At 39.7% G+C, this 10576-nt stretch overlaps 1 long non-coding RNA gene across 1 annotated transcript; it reads left to right on the forward strand.

Moving 5' to 3' along the window:
- Positions 1-7135: 7135 nt before the first annotated feature.
- Positions 7136-10562, forward strand: LOC108446710. The gene is made up of 2 exons (XR_001862005.1): positions 7136-7765; positions 10523-10562. It is a non-coding gene; the product is annotated as an uncharacterized LOC108446710 (long non-coding RNA).
- The last annotated feature ends 14 nt before the right edge of the window (positions 10563-10576 follow it).

Genomic DNA, 10576 nt, shown 5'->3' on the forward strand with positions numbered 1-10576 from the left:
GCTTAACGCTGAATTAATTTGCTTGCCAGCGTCCCGAGCTGATAATCAGATTTATGATGGTGCACCCTAGCACTGCCTCAAAGCACTGACCGCTGCGGGTAGTTCAGTTCATGTTAGGAGGCTTTAAAACTTTCCAAAATGCTTCATTATTTGTAGAATTAAAAATATTTTGCTTATGGGCACCAGACACTTGTTCTGAACTCTTTTTCCTTATAAACACAGTCCTTCCAAAACACAGCAATTCTAATTGGGAAAAATTCCCTTGAGAATCATACTTTTGGTTGGGTAGTGAAGTAATCCACAGTTGGATCTGTAATCCTCATTCTGTACAGTCTGTTGTACCAGAGAAAGCACTCACATTTGCATGATTGAATCCATTTGCAAATTTAACTTACAGCTGCACTGCACTTGCAGGTTTGAGCCCTAAGGAAAGCTTTCTGATGGATTGTTCTATTTCACTATTTACTAAATTTTTCTGGTTTATTATCAAATGTTTTCGTATTTCTGAAGATGTTGTCATCATCATTTAAAGGTTTTCAAAAACATTTACTAGGAGTAAATTTTGCTGTTACTTTTGTTGTTCTTTGACATACTTAAGTCAACTTTACCTTTATAAGACTTAAGTCTTATACCCCCAGTTATATTGGGGCTATGTTGTATTTATTGTTTACTTTCTTTGGACTTAGATATCAAATTAATGCAAAACTACTGAAAAAAAAAGAGATTATCCGGCTATAAATTTTGTCCTCTAGAACCAGAGCAGATAATCGTAAATAGTCTGGTGCTTTTTGGTATCAGTTACGTTTGCGGCAAGGCCATAAGCAAACATAAATTCCCCTCTCTGAAGTGCACCCTGTAAATACAGGCTCACAGAGGAGAAACCTGGGAAGTTGACTGTTCAGGGCTGTGCCAACAAAGGAATGCTCTACTCTGTCTATTGACTTCCAGAATGCAGTCATAACAGTTTTACAGAGGAGAGGGAAGAAGATCTCCTGTGTGTTTTAATGGATATAATTTAAAATAGGCTTTAAAAGGAGTGACCACTAAATAGGAAAACCTTCCCTGTTACTCAGTTCTTATTTCCTGGGAAAGTTTACCCTTTAGTTTTGTTTCCTAGACTAATTCAAAGAGATCTAAAGATTGAAATAACCAGCAAAAACACAGAGTAATACAAAGTTAATGTTGACAGTGTGATGAAATGTCTCCTCTGTAGGTATTTTGAGAGGTCTGGCATGTTGCATCACATAGCTCGTACTCACAGGCCTGGAAACCCTCCTGCCCTGCCCTCATTAAAAATTGAAACTTTATCCAGATAAGGTAGAAAGGCTGCTTCAGATAGAGAATGGATTCAGGGTCCACTTTAAAGCAGTTATTTCTACATCAAAGTCGAAATCTTGAAAACAGTTGGTTACCCTTTCGGGGCAGAGAGCAGGAGCCTGTGTATTCAGCACTGGCTGGGACTGTAATCACAGCTCCCCCATCTAAAACAAATGAACACCTCTTTGTGCTGTGCTCTGGCCTGCGTGGAGAGTGTGCTCTCTTTTGTTCAGCAGTGCCCATGGCACTTCTGCTCTTGCCTGTGCCATCCCAGCAGTGCACACAAACACCGTGCTGGGATGGGTAGAATCCAGAGCAGTGTTTTGTGCTTCTCCTACCTGTAAGAAGAAAGGCTTGGTCTGGGGAAACCAATTCAGTGTAGTGCTGTGATGGCATCTGTGCTGCAGGACCAAATACAGGCTTTAGAGTTCTCAAAAAGAATCAAGTTTTGGGTGACCTGGAAAAATAATAGAAAATTAAATTGAATACCTTGCTGGCCTGCTATTTTGGGGGGAGGGGGTGTTGTTGTGTAATTTTTTTATTTTTCTTTCTTACAGTGCTAATCCATTGGATTTATTAAATACATGGTAACCTGTGTTATACAAAGCTTCAAAATATATTTACAGAAGTCATCAGGTGGCTGAGTAATGCCGTTTTATTTTTATCTTGTTCTTCCTTTCTGTTGGCATCCGGACCAGAAAGTGAATACCTCAATGTTTTTTAGCTAACCTGACTGAATAAACAGCACAGTTCACAACTGTGTGTGCACACACAAAAATCAGGGCTGACATTTACCCTTTATGTAAGACCTGAAGAATCACTTTAGCGCATGATGGGAATGGCACGTGCACAATGAAGCCCAAGGGTGTGGGAGCCTATGACTAAAGAGGGCCACAGCCTCCCTTTTGCCAAGGAACTGCTGAGAGGTTCCCTGGTATGACACTGCCCTGCCCTGGCAGGGACGTGGGGACGATGTGGGGGAACACTGTGGGCCACCCTCATGCACAGATGGTCACTTGGTCACCCAGGAAGGTTGTCGTGTGCTGTTGTGTCCCTGCAGCCTGTACAGGTTTTCTGCTGTAAATGGGGGAAAACTGCTTGGCATCCAGCTGAGATACACAGAGTGCAGGGGAAAGGGGACAAAACAGGAAAGTGCTGAGGTACAGACCTGTCCTTCTGCCTGGATGGGCCAAGGGCTGGGCAAGCAGCTCACAGAGTGTTCCCATGGTGGTTAGGTTTCTGGAGCTCTTGATAATGGCATGATTGGTGTTGCTAATCTTGGATTTAAAAGATGCGTTTCTCTGTATCCAAGTGAATTTTGATTATCAACCAAAGCATAATTTAAAAAAAACCAAAACACCTTCCTCCCGCAAGAAACCCGTTTGTTCTCCCCAGAGGCATTGAGAATTACTTTGGTAGGCTATATTGTTTTATCACAGAAATATATCTGATAAATTCAGTTTAAAGTCCCACATTCCATGTTTCTGTATTTTAAAAAGACTCACAATTATATTAAACTACTGGACTTATGTATCAAAATTCAGATTCACCTATGGTCCCAGCTCATACTGCAGTGAGGCTGTCGCTGTGCATGCCTGCAGTACAAATCTAACTCCGGGGAAGAGGAGCCTTTGGGAGTTTGTGAGTTTATAAAATCCAGTTCTTCCTTAGTACAAATTTTCTCTTCTGCCCTTATTTAGAGTTTTGCCGGCTTGAGGTCTATCCTTGGGCATGTGTTCATAACCTGGAAAAGTTGTATTAGAAACACACCAATGGATGATGTACTAATGATGTTTCTCTTAAACAAGAAGTTTTCCATCAAGACGACTAATAATTAGTCATAAGAATTAGTCTTTTTGAATAAACACTGGCATCTTGATTTATTCTTTTCCATTCTGTTTAACCTGTTTTAAAATAATATTAAGCTAACTTACAAATGAGATATCTTAACATGAGTGTGTTGAGGGCTCAACTGTGCCCTTCTGAAAACTGTACTATGGATTTCAGAAGCTAAAGCAGGAGATGAAATGCACTAATGTACAAAATGCTTCAGGTTCAGTACAGCACAGTATTATTTCCTTTTTGAATCTTCTCAAGGCGTGTCTCCGACATAGTGTGGCAACACTAAAGACTTTTTAAAAAAATTTACTCATTTTCAGATTGAGAAATAATTTAAACTAAATCACTAGTAGCTGTACAAAGCTTAGCTATGAATAGCTACAGTGGTGGTAACTAATAGGAGTGATGCTAGAAATCAAGATCTACTTTTCTCTGGTGGTTTTATAATTTCAGAATTCTACCCAAATGCGTTGTTATTCACTCTTGCAAGAGTGCCTGCAGGATGTAAACTTGAAACTGCAGGGAGTCTATGCATTGTTTAGTTGTGTTCATACCTGCTGAGCTATTGTTCAGTGAGGTGTGTCTTTAAGTAAAAAGCAAAGCTGAGCATTTACAGGAAGGCACTTTTACAATGGCTGTCATTTGTTTTGAAGATTAGCGTTGTTTATACGACTATCAGGAACTGTGGAAGATGTAATACCCACACACAACAAGTGGAAATTCAGGGTTTCTTCCTCTCCAGCCAGCTCCATGCTACCCAGCTGGATAACTCACACTGGTTTCATGTGGTGAAAGGAACACAGCAACTCCTACAACAGATTCTGAGGATTTAATGACTCAAATGACCAGAATAGGTTTCTCTTATGCTTTTTTCCTTGGAAGGTCGCTTTTGCCAACTCTAAAGGTCTCTGCATAAAAGATGTTTCCAGTTGCCTGTTTTGAAAATGTTTCCCTTTATTCCCATTCATTCTAAATAATAGAAAGCTGTAGGATCTGATCATGTGCCTCCTCTTCTCGTTAATTATTCTGTTCATGAGAGGTAGTGTGTCACTAGAATATAGGACACACGATTGACAATTAGGAGGCCCTGTTTGTGTGCCTCACTGTACAGGCAAATAATGTGTTGTGAAGCACTTTATCTCTCCCAAGCTCTTTCTCACTTTGTGATGTTTATTTGGATTAAGACAAAGGTTTTATTTCCATGTCCTTGTACACCAAGGCAGATAAAAATACTGTTATTTTCTGAGACTTTTGACAATTTTAGATTAATTGTTTTCCTGATCAGAATTTTTTCTTGGTTCCTCTGTCCTCCTTTTTGAGAAGTTTTGAGATATGGCTTTATTGTATGACTTGAAATTTTGCACTGGTGTTCATTCCACTCATTTTTGTGACCTTGTCCTTAGACTACAAGTAAGAGAAGCTATAAAGCTGTAAGATGTGGTAAGAAAAAGTAGCTGTACAAATTGATTTGAGTTGCTCTTGTCCCCTATAACTTCTGAAGCTGAATAGAATACAACAATAATTTTAATTGCTCTGAAATGCCTTGACAATATCAAATCTATAGCTCATTCTGAAGAGGGAGTTGCCTGTGACAGCTTCCCTTTTTGATAAAGTGCTCTAGATACTTCTTCCTGAACTTCCTGGACTTCAAAGACAGCCCGTGGTTACCTGTGGTTAACTGTATAGAACGACCACTAGAAGCATGGCCAGGTTTTTTGTTTGCTTTGAGAATCTAGTCTTCAGTAGAAAGGAAAAAGATCACATATTACGCTTTTTTCCTAATGTATGAAAGGGAAATAATCTGAGAATTATTTCATCAGTTCATCTTGGAGACGTGGCAGGGGGGTCAGGGAGAGTTAAGTTTTTCTATCGAGCACAAACCTTTGATTGAGATGAGCCTTGCCCAGTGCTGTGAGGATCAGCTAACACCCATAAACCAAACTCTGCTAAACCAAGCAGACTCCAAAGGGGAATTTCCATTGCAAAGGTTTTTGCCGTTTCTCGGGCGTTCACGTCCAGGGACTGGTTCTGCTAACAATCAACCACTGTGGCAGTGCAAAGCCTGAAACACTTCCAGAGGCTGCCTGGGCTGATGGAGAAAAGATCCATTAGTTGTGCTCCTTCCAGCTGCTGCAGGCACTGGCTGTAAATAGTTTCCTCACCTTTCCCAGCAGCTTTACGTGTACCTTGAGCAGATGTGATGTCCTGGAGCTCTTCCTCCGAGTTCCCTGTGTTCAGTGGACCTGCTGTGTCTCCAGAGCATGGTCTGTGTCTGCTGTTCATGAATACTTGCTGTGGATCAAGAGCTCTAGTGAAAAACAAGAGCTGTGGGGCCTGGCTTCTGAGAGGGGAGCTGTTGAGAGCAATTTTATTGGGGTTTGTTTACTTCCTCTTGGATGAAAACAACTGACAGGTGCAATCACGATTTTTTGCTTGAAATCTGCATTAGAGGATGACAAGAAAACCATAATCTTTACCCCTGAATGCCTAATATAGTCATTCCAAAAATCAGTGCCTCAAGGCCAATAATTATCACGTTATTCTTAGAATTTTGGGGTAGGTGGCAATAAGGGGTTTTACTCTGTAATTTTTTGTTTTGAGAAACAGGGTTAGCAGAGGCAGAATCTTCCAAGATTATTTTCAGTATAGAATGGCAATTCAAGGTGGCATTGGGATTCTTACCTGCCATGGATGCACACCATTATGGTACATCTTTTTTTCCTCATATCCTTGAAAATACAGGACTCTCTATCCTGAAACAACCCCCTAATTCATCTTTTTTTTTTTTCCTTGTGATTCACTGACTCCATGTAAGTCAGCAGACATCATCTTTAGTACACAGCTGGGAAGAAATGGCAAAAAGTTGGAATAGGAAGAAACAACTTGCTCCTTGGAACAAGTGTCTCACAGAGTACCTCAGCAACGAGGAGAGCAACAGGCACAGCAGCAACACAGACAGGAACAAATTAAAAAGCTGGGGCAGGAGGAGGGATGTTCCCAGACACCAGAGCCTGAATATCCATCCTGTTAAGTTGTTAGAATAGCCCTTGGCATTGTTGGCCCGACCTGAAACACACTTTCCCAAATGATTTCTGGATGTGGTTTGTGAGTTAACACAAATCAAGGGCCTGGGGACAATAGCTGGTTTGTTTGCAGTGATTGCATTTGGGTGGGTGAGAGTTTAATGGGACAGACCAGAAAACAATCCCAGTTGCATTTAATTTGTACACAAAGGCAGTGAGGCCAGGTATTGTTCTGTGGCTGCTTTTGATGTAATTTATACTATACTAGTATTGGAATCTAATAGTTTATATAGTTTTAAAATAACTGTATTTTTACTTGATATGACTGTTAAAGTATTATTGGAGTTAATCCTTCACTTTTTATGTTGAGCAGAATTCAGGTATAATGCTGTCTTTAAAAAATAATAAAATTCTATCTGCGTGACCTTGCCTGAAAATCAGATCAATGTGATGGAATTGCTGTTCTTTTTGGGTCCCCCTGTGTACTAAACATAAATATTTTCATTCTGTTAGTAGTACAACAGACAAAAGCTCGATAGTATTTCACTTGTCTTGAGTCTTGTATTTCTTGTAAACAGAAAGGATCTGTTTTGAATTCCTTGAACTTGACAGCTCTGCTGTGTGAACAGTAGTGAGTTTGTGTCATAAAAGTATTGCCATAAAAATAGTAAGAATAACAGAACGGTGTCCACAGGTATCTCATGATCTTCTTTTCATGACAGTGTGATTTCAGAGAGTAATGTCATAGCTATAGTTTCGTTAGGAAGATTCTGGGGAAAGGAGGTCTAGAATCTGCAGGTTGTAGCATTTGCTAGGAATGAGAGCAGTCCTGCCTGGAGCTGCTGGATTTCAGATTCTGATTGTTTCAGCCAGTAATTGTATTTAACAGTGAAAGCAGCTGCAGTGGTTTTTATTTTCCCCTCCTATTTAAAGTCACCATTTTCACTTTATTTCTGAAAGAACCATGGCTTTGTACAATTTTCAAACAAACAAAAAAAGCAGAAAAAATCCCCAAAATAACCAATTTCACTTAATGCATCTGTAACACAGAAAACACAAAGAATATGAATCAGAGATCTGATGAAATTTTTCTTCTTTTCTAGAATTTTTTTAAATTTAGAACTCAAATCTTGAACCATTGTCAGAAAGTTCTTGTCTGAATTTATAAAACAATTAGTGGACAAAGGATTTTCCAACATCACCCACCATAAGTTTTGTACAAACTTTGATCACACACGATACCCTTTTGTATTATAAACAGCCAGATCCCTGTTGAAATAGTTTAACTTTTTTTTTCCCGTTTGTTGATCTTAAATGCTCAGTTTCTTCTCCCTTCCATCCTTTGTTTTCCTGTGTGCCTCAAATCTTCCAATTTTCATCCATCCTTGGACTTCTGAGTTGTGTGCTGTACATATGAAACTTTAGACTCATCTCAGGTCGCTGAGATGAGTACTGACACCCACTGTGGAATTGCCTTGGTTATAACACAAATGTTGTTTTCTTTCACTAGAATGTTATGGAACAGTTCAATCCCGGACTGAGGAATTTAATAAATCTGGGGAAGAATTATGAAAAAGCTGTTAATGGTAAGTTTCCTGGCTGCTACATTTAGAAAGAATGTTTAATTCTCATTTAAATATACATACTGGATATGAGGGTTGTGTATATAGGCTTCCAAGTTGAACTTTGGATGTGTTTAATTAAGAGGAAGAAAACCCCAACTAACAAGCACGAATACACAAATATACCTTCTCTCCAGTCTTTCGGGGTTTTTCCACTGTCCTGGAGAAGTTGCATCACAAACAGTTAGGCGCAGAGCTCCTGCAAAATAAACTGAAAGTGGGTTTAAGTAACCCACATTGGAATAATGAATGAAAAAACCCAAAGTTATGTAAATTAGGTGGTTTTTTTTTTTTCTCTCTGAAAATACCTTCCAGAGATATTTCACATTCTTAGATGTGTTCCTACTCACCTACACACATCACTACCTAAGTAACCTTGTGTACTGAACAATGTGAATTAGTACAAGTTGCAGGAGTGAACTGATTTGTTGTTGTTATCCATACTAACTCTGATGATATCATTTTTATGGAGTCAAAATCAGAATGAATAAATTTGAATCTAAGGACCCAGTTTCTCCAACTTTGTAGAATATAATTGCTTACTGCCATTACTGACCTCACAGAAACAATCGAAGAAGGGCTTTCCCAGAGCCTGCACTGTAGGACCTGTCAGAGCCTGCTCCATTTCACCATGCAGACCTGTCAAACTGCTTGATACCATATTAAAGCCATGTAAAATCTCTCTAATTTTGCCTCACTCAAGCCTATGGCACATCTTTCCCCTCTGTGTAATGCAGTTCTCTGAGAAATGGGATCCTGCAGAAGTAGTGCATAGCCAGACAGACACTGAAATCTCTCTTCATGCAAATTTTAGACCTGGCTTGAGAAAAAGATAAAACCAAAGCCTGCTGGAGATGAAAATAGGGAAATGTTGGCTTATTTGTGGTAGTGCCTAACTTGATGGATTAACATGTGGTTACCTAGTACCTGACCTTAGGAATTACAGGTAGTACCAGAAGTAATAACAGGTGTTTTCATATTCATTTGAAATACTTCTATACCAGTTTCTAAGGGTTCTGCTCTTCACACACTTTGCTGTTGATATGTTGCATTTTGCCTTTTGTTACATTTGCCTTTAAGGCTGGCTGATAAGGCATATCTGAAATGAATGCTTAATTTCAAATGAATATTTACACTATTGCAACAACTGTTGCAAAGTCATCTTTGGACTCCCATAAATTTGTAATCTTTTCACCATCGCTTCTGAGTGGTGTAAATAGATCTGTAACAAGGAGTAAATACTCTGTTGCTAAACAAACACTTCACAGCTTTCCAAAAAAGTCGGAGTAGGCTGACAAAGAACATAAAACGTACAAGAACTCCAGATATGTTTGCAATGTATTTTTCTACATTTTGAGGACAAAAGGTCAAAAACCCCTTCCTTTCTGCAGAAGTAATTTGTAAGCCATAGTACTGGTGAAGGGACTATGCAAGCGGGGCTCTTGATTTAGCTTAGTTAGCACAGGGAAAATCACACATTTCCTTCCTTTTTTAGTGCTTGTATTAGGAGAAAAGAGTGACTTGGGGCTGTCTTGAGAAAACACAGATAGGAAGAGTTGGACTGGCATCAAACCCTCTTGTACAGGTGGCACACTGCTCCATCAGTAGCACCAGTATGATTCTTCTGCTCAGAAAGTTTGAGCACAGAGCACCTATGAGACAGAAATCACCCTTTTTAATGCAACAGAGCCTCAAAGAAGATCTTTGTTCGATTTGGAAAATGTTCAGACTTCTCAGTGAATATACTGTTATGTAACCAAAGATGTCACCTTACTAGTAAAAACTATAAAATACAGACCTGTAATTGGCAATTATATTCCTCTCAGAAAAAAAAAGTATTCTAAAGTCAACAGTGAGGCTCTGCTTGACTTTCACTTTAGGCTAAGAATTTACAACTACAAAAAACTGTGACGAATAACTTCAATAAGTTATTTTTCACATTAAAGCTTGCCAGCTTGTCCTTGTTATTTCTTTTCTCTGTGGCATGCAGATGAGTTCTAGACACTGAAGATGCAAGGCAGGCACTGTAGATCTATTCCCTGTGTAAGATGTTTCTCCCCACTGGCCTCCCTGCAGCTTCACTCCGACGTTTCCGTGTTTGTCCCAGCGAAACTGGCTTTGCTGTTTAAATCAGCCCTAACCAGGAAATGATTAACTGGGAATAACTGAAACCTTCGTAGTGTACAGTGAGAGCTTATTGGTTCCTGTAACAGCCAGCTTTAGAGGGAAATGATGATTTGTTTTTGAGGGGCTCCACGTCTCCTTGGGGCAACTGCAGGCCCATGGTTGGTGGCCAGTTGCCATTTCCCAGATCACTGGTCTGGCTGGTCAGTACAAGAGACCTCAGCACTTTTTTGGGATTGCAGTTTGATTTTATTCCAACAGTTTTCTCTGTACCAAGGAATTTGGTTATGTCCTGACCAATGGCCTATGGCTAAGCCTTCCCACCAGGTGCTGATTGCCCCATGGGAGTTGGAGCTAAGTAACAGGCTGAAACTTCATTAATATGTTCTGGAGTTCTGTCTTTGTTTCCTGGTTTCACAGATCAGCAGGGAGCACAGGGACTTGTGCAACTTTCTCTGACAGAAGGATTTCTTTGTTGCCATGTACCCCTCTCTTACTCTGTGCTCTGGATGACAAGATTTCATAGAATCATAGATTAATAAAAATTGAAGATACTTTGATTTTTTTAACAGTTGTGTTTTTTTCACTCACCCCCAGTTATGGTAGTGGCTGGGGGGGAGGGTATTTATAACCTTTCTAAAAGACAGGGAG

The sequence above is a fragment of the Corvus brachyrhynchos genome, unplaced genomic scaffold (genome assembly GCF_000691975.1).
Source record: "Corvus brachyrhynchos isolate BGI_N302 unplaced genomic scaffold, ASM69197v1 scaffold5, whole genome shotgun sequence".
NCBI classification, from domain to species: Eukaryota; Metazoa; Chordata; class Aves; order Passeriformes; family Corvidae; genus Corvus; species Corvus brachyrhynchos.